The following is a 15416-nucleotide window of genomic DNA, read 5'->3' as shown; positions in this document are numbered from 1 at the left end:
TATTAATAGACTGTCCAAAGTTAAATCAATCTGCCATTCCTGGAATAACTTCAACTTGGTCTTCAATATTTCTGGATTGAGTTTGCTATAAGAACTTTGTATCTCAGTGTATGAATGAAATTGGTCTACAGTTTTCTCCTCTTGGATTGTCCTTGTCTGGTTTTGAAGTTATACTAACTTTGTGAAATTAGATAGGCCAGGTTCTTTCTTCTATTCTCTAGAACAGTTTCTAGTCTAGAAGTATATAAAACATTGACCTCTGGTAGAATTTACCTATACTATCAATTGGGCCTGTTGTCTTTAAGGGAAAATAAGCTATTGGCTCAATTTCTTTCATACTACGGGAAGATTTGAATTCTTTTTCTGCTTGGGTCAATTTTGGTTCATTTTTATTTTTCTAGGAAAGTGAGAACTACACAATTAACTGAAATTTACAAAATTAAATTCAGAATTTTGTAGGGATCCTTAGAGAAAAAAAAAACAAAAAAACAAAAACAAAAACATTTTTTACTTGTTCTCTAGCAAGCCCACTAAATCAGGTCCAGAAATCCAAAATCCAAAATGCAGAATGATAAAAGATATCAACTGATCTCCACCCCACCAAAGATAACAATGACAATCCAGATCTGCCAAAAGCCCCTTATAAGAACCAATGAAAATACCATAGCACCGCTAACATGTCTGCTTTCTTATACTCTCCTGACATTTTTTTACAAGTGTAATTCAGAGTATTTAATCTCATCAGGATGGTAACTACTTTTGAATTAATCAGCTATTATTACCATAGCCTTCCTTATCTCCAGCAAATTATAGACTCTCTTCTAAACTTTATTTCCTTCCAACATTCCTTTGTGTTCATATAAAACAATCTTTAGTTTGGTTCCATTTTTTACTTTTTTCCCATTAAATTACTATCCCAGCTTCAGGAAGTTGTTGACCAAATTGCATAAAACTATGATGCTAAGTCCTACCTCACTCTTAACGGGTATTGAGCATTTGGTTTCCATCTGTCAATCAGAAATAAGATTACAAATCCCTATAACTATATGTCTGATCTGCTTCGGCAATATGTCATTTCTTCCTTCAAATTTCTGAAAACAGAGTTGGGGTAGGACGAATAGACCTAAGGAATTTAGGAGTTAAAAATTTACATAGCATCACATCATGACACCGCCAATTAACTCCCTCCCCCTCTAAAGCTTCACAGTAGAGAACTGGTCTGTTACCTTAAGAGTTGTTGAGAATCTTAGAAGAAAAAAATTACTGCTTGCTGTAATTTCTAAAACACCGTAAGGGATTTGAAATATAAAACTTCTATTTTCCAAAAGCCTTCTAAAAAGTACTCAAGTTAACATTTTCAGACAACAATGGTTGTCTTTGAAAGAAGTGACATCTGTTCATCTTTAAGACCAAGAAAAATTTAATCAGTAGTCACTCTGTGCTCCCAAGCTTCTAACAAGCAACTCAATAAATTCCACAACTGAAGGGCATTGCAAAGTCAACTGAGAAGCCCCCAGAATGATACTTAAATGGCTTATAAAATCATTACATTTTAAAGACATAAGGAAGAAACAGGAAATGTTTAGAAGGCCATAAGTGAGGAAAGCATTGCTTAAAAAAGAAAAAAAAAAAAAGGAAAGTACTGTTTTGTTTTTTTTAAAAAGGGGGGTCTTTAATTGGTAGGAACAAGGAAGAATCGTAAAGAAAATATGACTGAGTCTCAAAAGAATTCACAGATGGTGTTAAACTGCATCCAATTTTTCTTGAGCTATTAAGAGGTCATGAACAATTTTCTCACTCTGACATTTTAAAGGTTCCTGTAACCACCATCATCATGGTGCAGGTTGAAAACAGGGTTAGCTGATATCCCTAGAATATCAGCATAAGCAAACGAGCTAACTAAGAACAATTATTTCTACACTGTCTTTTCCCCACTGAAATAAACACAATTAATAGAAAAATATAAAGAAGGTACAATAACAAAGTTAGGAAAATAGGAAGTTAAAAATAAAGCTGAGAGAGGGGCGTCTGGGTGGCTCAGTTGGTTGAGCGTCTGCCTTCAGCTCAGGTCATGATCTCAGGGTCCTGGGATCGAGTCCCACATCGGGCTCCCTGCTCAGTGGGGAGTCTGCTTCTCCCTCTCTCTGCCTCTCCCCCACACTCGTGCTCTCTCTCTCTGCCAAATAAATAAATAAAATCTTAAAAAAAATAAAGCTGAGAGAAAAAAAGATGTGAAGTAAGTTTACTGCCTTCTCCCAAACCTAGAGACAAACTTGCAGCTTAAGGATGGAACAACTCCTCCCCTGAGGACTCGAGTTGTAAGCTCTGCCCAACCAGCCAACAATATCCAGTCTCTAGGCCTGCAAATTACCAACCCCAAAATACCACAGTGCCCCAAATAAAATGAGATACAATTTCCCTAAGGGTGTTCTGAATACTTCAAATCTATTCACAATTCATTCAAATAAAATAATCACTAGTAAAACTAAAAACTAGACACATAATGAATCCATTAAAGTCAGTTAGTGACTGAAAACAACCCAGCACAGAATAATAGTCGTGTTTCCTTGATTGATGCTGTTTTTTTAACTGAGTTCTTTTAACTGAGTCAACTAGGTAATAAAAATTTAAAACCTATATTCTTTCCCCAAGTATCTATATCATCACAATTAATCTTATCTGTTTATAGCTTTTTGTTCATGTTTGTTGAAATGTAAAATTTTCTAAAAAGATGTGTACAATTAACTCATTATGTATTTCATTTCTTTTTTATTTTTTTTATAATTTTTTTTTTTTTAGAGAGAGAGTAAGCATGAGTGGGGTGGGGGAGCAGAGGGAGAGGGAGAGAGGATCCCAAGCATACTAAGCAGGCTCCACACTCATCAAGGAGCCCCATGCAAGGCTTGATCCCATGACCCTGAGATCATGACCTGAGCCAAAATCAAAAGTCAGACACTCAACCAACTGAGTCACCCAGGTGCCCCATCACTTCTTTTATATTTAATGTTGATTTTTAAACTACTAGTTCATCATTCTTCTAGAGCATAGTAAGAGAAAAGTTTTAAAGGATATTAAAATTATAAAAAAGATTCCTTGAATTACATTTCTATTTTTTAAGCAAGGATCCAGTTGTCTTACAAAATACACTTATCAACCAATGCTGGGAAACAACTTTACAATTTGAACATCAAATTAAAGATCAAACCCTTTATACTCACAACTCACAACATACAGACATACCATCTAACAATTAGTTATCTGATTGTCTTTGAAGAATCGTAAAGGAAGTCAGAAATTTTGCTTGCCAAACTTTTCCTATCATTAATGTGGAAGTTTATTGGTATTTGAAAACTGAGATTATCTACAACCTTTTAAAATTATATATATAGAATGAAATCTTATAGTTACTAAAAAAAATAACATCATAAACATGATGTTACAAATAATGACTACTTTTATTAAAAAAAAACTGGCCAAAATTTATGATAATATCAACTGTTACACAATTTCATCATTTTATAATGCTTACAAAGTTATCTTGCTGTTAAAATACAAAGGATTATTCAATTAGGGATTATATATAGCATTTGTTTTTATATCAGTAAAAGTACATTAAAACAGACTGAAAAGTCATCCTAAAACTAATTCCAGTGGTCCAAATTCTTCAAAAGCATCCTTACAAATATTTAACAGAAGTACTTTTCAACTTTTACCAGAGATACAGTATTTGTTTTTCCGTCACACAGATTTTAGGGAAATTCAGCAGTCTAGAATCAGAGGACCAAGGTTTAAATGTGCTATCTACTAGCTGTGTGATCTTGATCAAGTTGCTAAGCTTCTTTGTGTCTCAGTTCTTTCACCTGCAAAATGAAAGTGGGCCGACAGTGGGCCCTATCTGATAGGATCGTTTTTTTGGTTACAGCTTTGTATTAACAATATTATAAATGCAATAATCCATGTCAAAAGCTTAGAATGGTATCTAGCATAATAAGTGCGGGGTCCATATCCTTTACTGTATTTTCACTTTTCCTTAATTACTTAGCTCCAACATTTTTATTTTTTTTTTTATTATTATTTTTAGTTCCAACATTTTTAAAACCTTGAAATTTTTAAAAAAGATTTTAAAAAATGACTAAAAAACTGGAACAGTTTGGAACATTCCTTTTAGGACAGGCTGTTCCTATTCATATTTTCTTGGAGACCGACCTAAGTGGAACTTTCAGTCGAGGAATATAAAGCAAAGACAAAATAGAGACACAGCTCTAAGGAGCTAAAATATCTGCATGATAATGAAAAAAAAAAAATAGTCCATAGCACCGTTTTATGAACTGGTATAATTTCCTACACCCAAGGAAAGAAAGAAATGGGTGATGAACACCAGGCTGACTTGTTGACAAACACAGTAACACAAAAGCCAATTACCATAATCAATTGCTAAGAGAAAAATGTATACAACACAAACAAAAGAAGATGAACAAAATCATAGAAGAGACTGTCCTTCCAAAGGAGGGATGTGGAAGTTCGAAGAGTTTTTATTTCCATTAAATCCAGGAGGAGGAGGGGGAGGGGCAACAGCATTCTTACTGTTCTCATTTTATTGTGGACTTGCTTTTTGAAAAAGAGATCTTGGCACAGGCAGAGTAGACTCGTAGTCTTTTCCTAACTTGCTCTAGGCTTACAAACCCTTGCTGGTTCTTAATGCGATGCCTGTGTCTGTCCCATGGGTAGGTTTGTGTGTGCACACTCAGGAGCAAGCAAACAAGTTCACAGGGGATCACGAGAAATCAGAGCAGAAGTGGGAAGTTGGGTAGGACCCGCTCCAAGATTCTCTTTTCTTTATGATTTCACGGGTTCTGCCCTAATTTTTAGGGTTTTTTTTTTTTTTTTTGGTCTATCATCTCTTTTTGCCAGACTTATTTATTCACTTACAACTCAGAAGTGGATGCAGCCAGTTTTGAAGACGCTTGCTTTTCCCCATCTAGTCAGCTAAATTTACTACCGTAAACTATTTCAACACTAGAGGATCTTGACACGGGATTATGTAAATCTCACTAACTGAAGCCAGAAGATACAACAGAGGTATTCTTTGAGTTCAGGTAATACCATGGGAAGACTTTTCCCACTATGATTTTTTTTTTAACCTCCTAGTTTTAATAAGATAAGGTCCTATCTACATTTCTTGCCACGCACACTGGAAATTTTGTCTTTTTTTTTTAAAGCATCGCTATCCCATTTAAACTAGCACCGATGCTTGTGAATCTCAAGCCTAAGTAGGGCTGCCACCCCACAGATCTAAGTTTTCTAGTAAATGCTGCTCTGGGCATTGCAATGTTTGTTTCATAGCAGAGTTCCTATTTCCTTTTCCCCCAGAATTTTGTTTTAGCACAACTTCATAGAGTATTTTCCCTTTAACAACGTAACTGAAGAAAATAACAAATCCAAAATACAGTTTAGAGCTAAACAAAAATAAAAGCTCAGTTAATGATAGAACTGGTTGTTTTCAAGGTCTGCCTAGTCAGAAAATTCAAATTCCCTTGGTATGCAATGACCTGTAACCAACACTGTGCTAGCTGTATTAGAAAATGCTTCTATCGCCTACTTGACAACATATGGCTTTGCCAGAAAAGTCAGCATTTCAAGCAACCAGTCCTCCAACATGGTTCATGCTGATTATATCATGATTATAGACCTCAACATGTTGCAAAATAAAAAGGTGTATTTAAGCTTTTGGCATTCGCAAGAGATCACTCACAAAACTCGTATGAAAAATCTAGGATCAGAAAAAAGAAGAAAAATCTAGGATCTGTTCTCAAAAATACTTTAGTATAACAGTTTTAATTATATATTTAATATGAAATATATTTCAGTACATGCAAAGATACTTTTCTCCTAGAGTTTTTTTCCTCCTAGAGTTTTAACATGAGCTTCCTATATATATTTCTGAGATGAATCACTGATCCACTATTAATTCATCTCCTAATGTAAATATTTAAGTATTATAAGCTGAATCAGACTATAAAGGAATACCTACAAAAATGATTCTATTTTACCTTTCACTATATGTAAATATGCCTGAAAATATTTTGCATTCCACAAACAGAAATAATCTTTTCTTGATATACACTCTACTTGCCAGATACAATAGGGAAATAGCCATTAAATTTAAAAGTCTCCTTTTCATCTGCATATAGAGAGAGAGAAAGGGAAAGAGAGAGAGAGAGAGAAAGGGAGAAAGGAAGAGAGAGATGCAAAAGCTTAACTCCCATTTTTTTAGGACGGTTCCTAGAAGAAAACAAAATAAAATCTATTTTTCCAAGTGGTATTACTCATCCTTTATAAGAATTGATATTTAATTACTGAAATGTTGTTCGTGTCCTTGAAGGAGGGGCGGGGCGGGGAGGGGGGACACTTTCATCTTCTTGGCAAAACAAAAGTTTTCTTAATATTTGACTTCTTTTGTAACAACCTTCTGCTTAATTTAAATGGATTTCATTTGCATATAGAAAAAATGGGTTTTGAGAATACAAAACAAAAACATAATTACATTTTGGATTAAATAAGAGGAAACCACATGGTCATCCTGCACCTCTGAGTGAGACCCCACACAGGGGATCCAGTTCCACATGCTCTGTTAGTTTTCTACTTGGTATTAATTACTGCCATGTTCACAACACATAAAGAGTCAAGAGAGTGGATGGAACCTGGAGACAGATGTGGTACAGTTTCTAGTTCCTTAACTTGCCTGCTACCCAGGCAAAGGCAAATTAATTACCCTCCCTGAGCCTCAGTTTCCTAATCTGTAAAAATGAACATAACAGACACTTCATTAAGATAGTGAGGGAGGAAATAAAAGGTATGTCAAGTTCCCAGCTGAGCACTCAGCACACAGTAGGGGCTTGAGAGCTACCCTGTCTTCCTCACCCATCCCCCAAGCCCTGGCCTTGCCCTTCAACCATTGTTAGAGAATCTGGACCAAAGAATGTTCAGCTCATACAGTTATTCCTAGCACACCCTTACATCATTTTGACGTTTGTTGGGTCTGTAAAGATACTCCCACTCTCCTTCCTCCTATTGGTCATGTATGTTTTCTCTCTCCTTTCATTGATCAGTCTTGCTGGTAGGTTATCAGTTCATCTTTCCTAAAAACCAATGTTCTTCAGTTTTGTCAAGTTCTCTGTAGTCTCTTCTTTTTTATTGTTTCTGTTATTATCTTTATTATATATTTTGCTTTTCCTTCCCTACCTTAAGGTAGAAACTTTAAACCTTGTTTTAAGGGTTTTTTTTTTTTCCTTTCAAAGATGAGCATTTATAGTTTGCATATTCCTCTAAGTATTATTTTAGCTTTTCTACACATATTTTATTTTGTGTGGTCATTATTATTCAATTCATCAGATTTTATAAATTCCTTTGTTATTTCTTCTTTGGCCTACTATTATTAGAATTTTACTTTTAATTTCCAAACATCTGAGTATTTTCTACGTATTTTATTAATATCTCATTTAATTCCATTGTGGTTAGACAACACACTATGGAAGATTTCAAATGTTTGAATCTTATTAAACTTGTTTATGGTATAATAACATATGGTCTATTTTGGCCCACATTCTCTGTGCATTTAAAAGAAATGTGTGCTCTGCAGTTTTTAGTTATAGATCTGAGTTACCATCTGGTGTTGTTTCCTCTCAGCATGAAGAATGTCCTTTAGTGTTTCCTGTAGCACAGGTCTAATGGCAGTGAATTCTCTCATTTTTGCTCATCTGAACAATTATTTATTTTTCCCTCCATTTTTGAAGGCTAGTTTGCCTGAAAGTAGATTTCTGGGTTAGTGGTTTTTTTTTTTTGGTTTTTTTTTTTACTTCCATAAAGATGGCACTCCATTGTCTTCTGACTTCTGTTGTTCCTAATGAGAAGTAAGACAACTTTGGAGTGCTGTTCCCTGTCTACAATGTTTCATTTCCCCCACTCTGGCAACTATCTTGGTCTATAGATTCTATGTCTTTGAATTTCCTATGTTTTTCCTCCCCTTCTGAGACTTCCATTACAACATTCCCTTTTCAACAATATTAAGAGGGCAATTGAGAACCATTCTCATCATTATTTAGTTAAATTAGAAAGATAAATAAAAGCCTATGTGGATCAATTTAAAAAAAGAAAAGAAAAGCCTAAACTGAATTTTTGTTAAATAAATACTGAGTTAGTGATTAAAATTACAGGGATATTTGAAAACCATGCTACCAAATGTAACATTTATCTATGAAACTAAAAGAATTTTATAGTTACCTTCATAATTACTTAAATTGGTATTAACTATATTAGTTGTGTTATTCAAATTATGGCATTATGAAAAAGATGAAGAATAACACCATACCCTAAGAAACTTTAAGTTATTTGTCCAGGGCATTTTTGCATTATCTGGATCAAATTTTCTATTTTTGTCTGATCTGTAAGATATTCTGAAGCTATCATCAGAAGTATGTGTTTCAAGCCTTATTTTTAATTTTTTTTAACCACAATTATATTCATTCAAGGAGCAAGATGATCCCTGAGGCTACTCAAGAGTGAAGAGGGCAGAAAGAATTAGAAAATAAGATTAAGCAGTAGAGCTGCTCAGGCTATAGTAAGGAGTTAGGATTTCATGGTGAGGATGGGTGGGGCTGGAGGGAACTCCACTGGGACAAGGAAATACATGATCTAATTTGCACTTTCAAAAGGCTATTCCAGCTACTCTAAAGGAAAAACTTGCAAGAAACTGATAGTTCAGGGAAGAAAGATGCTGGCTTTGATATAGGTAGTAGAGGTGCTATGTGGTCAGATTAGAGATATATTTCTAGAGCAGTGCACCTCCTGGTGGACTGAACGCAGGGTGAGGGGAAAACAGGCATTCATGAGGCCTCCCAGGTTTTTGGTCTGAGGCAGGGAACACAGAAATTAACAGTGGGTTTGGACATTTTTTTTTTAAAGACCTTTCAGACATCCAACTGGAGACATGAAACAAGCATTTGGAAATTTTGGGATAAACAATGCCTTCGATAAAGAAAAGAGTTAAAAATCACTCACTCATACATACAATTCCTCTACCTAGAAATAACAAATATCTACTAATATTTTAGAATAATTCTCTTGAACCTTAATAAATGCACTTGAAAAATAACCTTCTCTAAATGCTTTTACCCAAGAGTGACTATATATAAATATCTCAAAAAGGAAATAAAACTATAATTTAAAGCAGAAGTCCCCTTTGATCATAGTTTTTTAGCATCCTAAGGTTTTCTCTGAAAAAAACTTCCATTAAATAAAAGCGCTATCATGTGGGATAGTATCTGTCGTCCCTAATGGACGACATGGAAGTCAATATAGGACTTCCCTATATGGAAGTCAATTTTCTACGATAGCAAACCAAGATGCTATGTGAACTGACCAACTATACCAAGTGAGAAATGATCTGTTAGCTATTTATCACTTAAGATTACAAACGATTACTATTTTATAACATTTACTATTATCACTGCACTTTGTTCATTCCTTGATTTTTTTATGGTTAACCAGTGCGATTTCATAATTACTTCACCACCTGATATAAATGACAACCCTACCTTTTCAAAGAAGAGAGGCATTCAACTTTGTACTGGGTATAACCCCTAAAGGGCTATGGAATCAATGAAAAGGTGGCTATTTTTAGCTTAAATTTTGGACTATGCAGTAAAATTTTAAATGCAACCATACTATCTAAAATGCCTTACTAGAATCATTAAAAAAAAAAAAGAAAGAAATCAAAGAAACTCCCTCCCCCCCCACCCCCCAAAAAAAAGATTTAGAAGTTCTAAAAATATACAGATTGGCCATTCAGGAATCCCTCAGCAATGAGGGTTTTATGAGTCTCTGTTTGCTGGAAACAGCTTCATATTTGTTCCCCAGAGTTTTAAAATGTGAGAGCTATTTATGCATGTGCACAGTTACGTTCTGTCCCCTTAAACAAAAGGACACTTAGCCACTCCTGCTTTCTAAACTTCTAGGCTTCTCAACACGGGGTGTTACTCTAGTCACTACATACATGAACAAAGGCCAGGCAATGAAAACTACAGCCATAAGGCCCAGGACAATTTGTGTCTATACACACACACACACACACACACTGACACAGAACTGGTAATGCAAAAAAAGGTTTTAAAATCTTTAAAAAAGATGAAGTTTAAAAGTTTAAAAACCTTTTTTAAAAGATGAAGTACAGCTTGTATAACACAAAACTTTGGGAGACTATACTTGATGGTGCACACAGTTCTGCACCACGGTATGAAACGAAGATCACTCTGGAGAAGGGGTGCCTCTGTAGGAGGGAAACAGCTATCATTCCACTTCCTTTTGGAAGTAGTGTCCTTATTTACCTTATTTTATTTATTTATTTATTATTTATTATAGATTTTATTTATTTATTTGACAGAGAGAGAGAGAATGCGTGCACAAGCAGGTGGAGCAGCAGGCAGAGGGAGAGGGACAAGCCGACTCCCCACTGAGCATGGAGCCTGCATGGGGCTCGATCTCAGGACCCTGGGATCATGACCTGAGCCATAGGCAGACACTTAACCGACTGAGCCACCCAGGCGCCCCAATTTACCTTATTTCAAATACATATTTAAAGCATTTTTATGTCATATTTGCTCCTAAATCCCTATTATCTATGAGATCTTGATCTTGCCAAATGGGTCTTTTTTCAAAAACATACACCCCCCAAATCAGCATGCAATTAAATCAATTTTTATAGAATCATTTCAGGCCTTTAATAATTTAATTCAGTGTAATGAAAATAAAGTTTACTGAAAGACTAAAGTCACTGAGATGGTTAACGAGTATCTCCAGATTCTTAATTTATCATTTGAGGAACAATATAATTTCTCCCTTCGGCAGTTATTTCAAAAAGTCAAACTTGTAAAAATTAAAAGCTGTCATTAATAGAAAGCGTCACTCTATCATTCCCTGATTGGTAAAACAGCTCACAAGTAAAAGGCATAGTAAGTCACATAATTATATTTTCATCGTCATTTTGTACACAATACAAACAGCTAAACATTCACTTTAGGGAAAATTTTAAAGTTATTTTAAATACATTTAGAACTTGTTGACATTTTAAACTATTAAGGATTAATGTCCAACACAACAAAGTCATTGAATGATTCCCAGGTGGTGTGCTAGTAACTAAAAATAAATTACACATGAGAACAAGTACTGGCAGCCACTAGCAAAAACAACCCATCTTAAATTCTTCTTTAACATTTAAACAATATAATCACTGAACAAAGAGATGGTACTTATGTTTATGAGTTTTTTCATTTTTGTTTATTTTATTTTATTTTTTTGGTTCTTGGACATTTAAGAACTCTAAATTTGATTTACCAAGAATCCTTCCTATCTAGGCCACTGTTACCCATCCTTAAGATTTAATTGCATAACATGGTAGTTGACATATTCCCATAATCCCCCTAGTTTCAATTTTAACAAATTATCCCTAATGGCATCATTAAAACTACTGTTAGCTATGATATTGTTGGAGGAAATTAACAACATAGGTAGAAGTGTCATCTATAACACCCCATTCCTTTACACCATTAAAAAAAAAAAAAAAAAACAGGAAAAAATACACAGTCACAGACTTCACACTGATAGATGATTCCCTTTAAAAATGCGTCACAAATGCTAATAATTCTATAAATTTTTTTAAATATCACCTTTGATCAACCCTGTGTAAAAGAAAATATCTGCCTCCATCTGACCTCATTCCTCTATCTTCATCCAATACTACAGGGCACTTCTAATTTTTGCCTACTAGGATGGAGAAGGCTTTCATAAGCAAAAACTACCCCTGTGTCCATGGCGAGAGAAGAATTATAGTTTTGCCTCAAAGATCTGTATGTTTGCTGAAGCTAGCAGGAACGGCAAAGGGAAAAGAAAGGGAGGGAGGCAAGATGGCAAGAGAGGAGGAAAAAAAAAAGGGTACTGTTGGTCTCTGGCGGGCTAACGAAAGGAATCCCAGTGGCATGCTCGCTAATAGGAACATCTAGCCTCACCTACATCACTGTGGCTCCCATGGCTCTAAATGTAGGTTAGGCAAGGTCCTAGTTTTATAAAATACATGGGTTTTATTAAAATGGATACTGTAATCATTAGGTAAATTGACAGCTGCGTACATAATAAAACATTCCATCAAATGAAAAGGGTACTTTATCAATATCTGTATAATACTTCATTATTTTAATGTACCTGAACTATGTTTTTGGAACTGCCATAAGAAAGCTGGTTTTAATAAAATATAGGATCATGTGATGTTGGAATATTATTCACAAAATACATTCAATTTGGTCTGCTATACACTCTTAGGTAGAAATTGATACCCAGAAAAGTCCATGGTTAGGAAAACAGAGCATAAATTTATTGTCAGGATGCAGAGGCAGGGGATTCTTCAATAATGAATTGAAAAGGTAAGATTAAGTTTCAGTTTCTTTAACTGCTCATATAGAGTTAACCACTGGTATTTTAAAAGGAATAGATTAAAGGAGAAAAATGGTGATAGAAAATTTGAAAATACAAGCCATCTCAGGGAATACCAAGATTCTGTCTGACTGGTGCAGAAAGCACTCAAAATACAGGCATGGGCAGCGGGGGTGTGGGGGGGCACCTGGCTGGCTTAGTCGGTGGAGCGTGCGACTGTTGACCTGGGGGTCATGAGTTTGAGTCTCATGTTGGTGTAAACATTACTTAAAAATAAAGTCTTAAAAAAAAATACACACATGGGGAATATTTTATACCCTCTGTAGTCTAAGCTGGGAATATAAAATTGATGCAGGGAAAAAAAATGCAGAAATGTAGTTATTAAGAGGGTAAACAAATCCTTCCAAAAGAAAGGAAATAATCAGGACTTGTAAACAATGATACAACTATAATTGTAGATGATATAAATAATGGATTTTGAAATACTAGTCATCTCAAGGCACTTCTTAAAGCATAAATATTCAGACCTTCTTAAGAGAACAGTCATGAATTATACCTCTCCCCTAATAATTTTGATAAAGACAAATTCTTGGCACTATATGCAATATAAAACTACCCTATGTAGCAAATATCATTATATGGTCCTTTACAGGATCAAAACAGAAAGGTACGTTTCTTCAAGTGGATCAAGAAATAAAGTACCTTCTTTGACATAACTTGAAAGAAAATAATCAAATATTCAACATTTTCCCAATCAAATCCAAATTTTCAGACCTTCTGCAAATTAAAACATCTTTAACACTTTCATTAATATTGATAGATTTAAAAAACCAAAACAGTTATAAGCTAGATGATTTATAACTTTCATTTTCAACTGCTTGTTTTTGAGTAAGTGCTGATTTTAACTTGTCTTAATTTTCACAAGTGTTTAGATTCAAACTGAAAAGAAAATTCATTAGCAGTAGTTAATCTCTGTTTTAATGTCTATTTTAAATGCAAGCATGTTTTGGTGAGCTGTGAACTCATTCACGAAAAGAGATGATGGCCCTTGTAACAAAGCATAAACTAATTTGAGCCGTAAATTTAATTACATTACATTACCAAAATAAAATGAGCTTTCAACAAGAGCAACTTTACTGCCCACCAAGAAGCATGACAAACTCGCTGAGAATTTTAGTTCTGTCTCCCAGAGGCCAACCCAGTCCCTTACTGATTGTGAATACAATGCTGACAAAACACACCTAAAATTTCTTGAAAAATTTAATATGCTTCTCCGTATTTGCCTACAATGTTACAAGGGATCCAAGAGGGTCGGCCAGGTCATGGATAGATGCTGTGCTGTCTCTCACTTAGAAAATTTTAAATAGGGCGCCTGGGTGGCTCAGTTGGTTGAGCGACTGCCTTCGGCTCAGGTCATGATCCTGGAGTCCCTGGATCGAGTCCCACATCGGGCTCCCTGCTCGGCGAGGAGCCTGCTTCTCCCTCTAACTCTCCCCCCTCTCATGTACTTTCTCGCTCTCTCAAATAAATAAATAAATCTTTAAAAAAAAAAAAGAAAATTTTAAATAATTTTATTGTAGTTTGAAAAATCTTAAGATTATACATTAAAAATATACATATTTTAAAAGAAGGGAAACTATTTCATGCCAAATAAGGAAATGATATATTTTCAATCATTTACAATTTTGAGGCTACAACTAGACCTTCAAGAATAGAGGGGAGGGGGGTGGGAGGATGGGTTAGCCTGGTGGTGGGTATTGAGGAGGGCACATTCTACATGGAGCACTGGGTGTTATGCACAAACAATGAATCATGGAACACTTCATCTAAAACTAATGATGTAATGTATGGGGATTAACATAAGAATAAAAATAAATAAATAAATAAATAGAATTGCCCTGAGAGTAAACTACAACTCTTTAGGTGCTAAAATATAATTTAAAGGTACCAAATCATAGAAATCACTGTCACTTTTAAAAGAAAGTGATGCTTTTCTTTAGGGAATCTATTTTACTCATTAAATAGTCTATTCATTCTAGGAAATTTCACTGATAACTATATAAAAGTAAATATCTTGGGGCACCTGGGTGGTGCAGTTAGTTAAGCATCCGGCTCGGTTTCGGCTCAGGTCATGAACTCAGGGTCCTGGGATCGAGCCCCACATCACAGTCTACTTAAGATTCTCTCTCTCTACTTCTGCCCCTTTTCCCCACTCTCTCTCTCTCCCAAATAAATAAATAAATCTTTAAAAAAATAAATGTCCTCTTTAACCTCACTAGAGAATCAGGAGGAGAAAAAAAGTATCAACAGGTTATTCATAAGAAATAACTTTGTCAAAAGGACACAAAGTAGCAATGTGAAGGATAACAGCACAGGATATCAGCACTTATTTTGGAAGTTAACACAAACACAAAACAAAACTTCGGCGGGGGGGGCGGGGGTCGGTCAACAAACTGGGGTGGTGTATACCAAGGACAGTGGTTCAATCTAGCAATTTTTGTGACTAGCAATTTCTATATACAACACAAACCAGAAAGATATCATTCTTCTTCAAAGAAATTACTAACAGCAGCGATGCTTGGGGGCAAACAATTCATTTAATTATTTGAGTGCCTGCTTAGTGTCAGGCAGGGTTCTAGCCACCAAGCTTACAGATGTGAACAAGCCACAAACGCTCCTTAAGCTCGTGAAGCTTGCCTTCTACTGGGGCAAGAAGGACACAGAACAAATAAACAAGACACCTACAGACAGTTCAAAGGCTATGAAGACAGTAAGACAGTAATGTGATGGGGGGAAAATTCTGGGGTGGACAGCTATTGTAGATGGGACGTCTGGGAGAGCCTTTCTGAGAAGGTGCTAGTTTAAAACTGACGTTATTGGGGAATCCACATACTCCTTAAATAACATCTAACTAATGACTAAAGACTACATGTTTA

At 35.2% G+C, this 15416-nt stretch overlaps 1 protein-coding gene and 1 long non-coding RNA gene across 2 annotated transcripts in view; both read right to left on the bottom strand.

Annotated features, from left to right (window-relative positions):
• Positions 1 to 15416, bottom strand: part of BCKDHB (branched chain keto acid dehydrogenase E1 subunit beta) — a 205376-nt gene that overhangs the window by 32318 nt on the left and 157642 nt on the right. The gene's annotated exons all lie outside the window — the stretch shown is intronic.
• LOC145723046 (uncharacterized) lies at positions 3764 to 11257 on the bottom strand. Its single transcript, XR_014147772.1, has 2 exons — positions 9361 to 11257; positions 3764 to 9329 (listed from the first exon to the last, which is right to left on the bottom strand). It is a non-coding gene; the product is annotated as an uncharacterized LOC145723046 (long non-coding RNA).

Source organism: Leptonychotes weddellii, chromosome 8 (assembly GCF_054177405.1).
Source record: "Leptonychotes weddellii isolate Sample4059 chromosome 8, ASM5417740v2, whole genome shotgun sequence".
NCBI classification, from domain to species: domain Eukaryota; kingdom Metazoa; phylum Chordata; class Mammalia; order Carnivora; family Phocidae; genus Leptonychotes; species Leptonychotes weddellii.
This window is presented reverse-complemented; position numbering and strand designations above follow the sequence as displayed.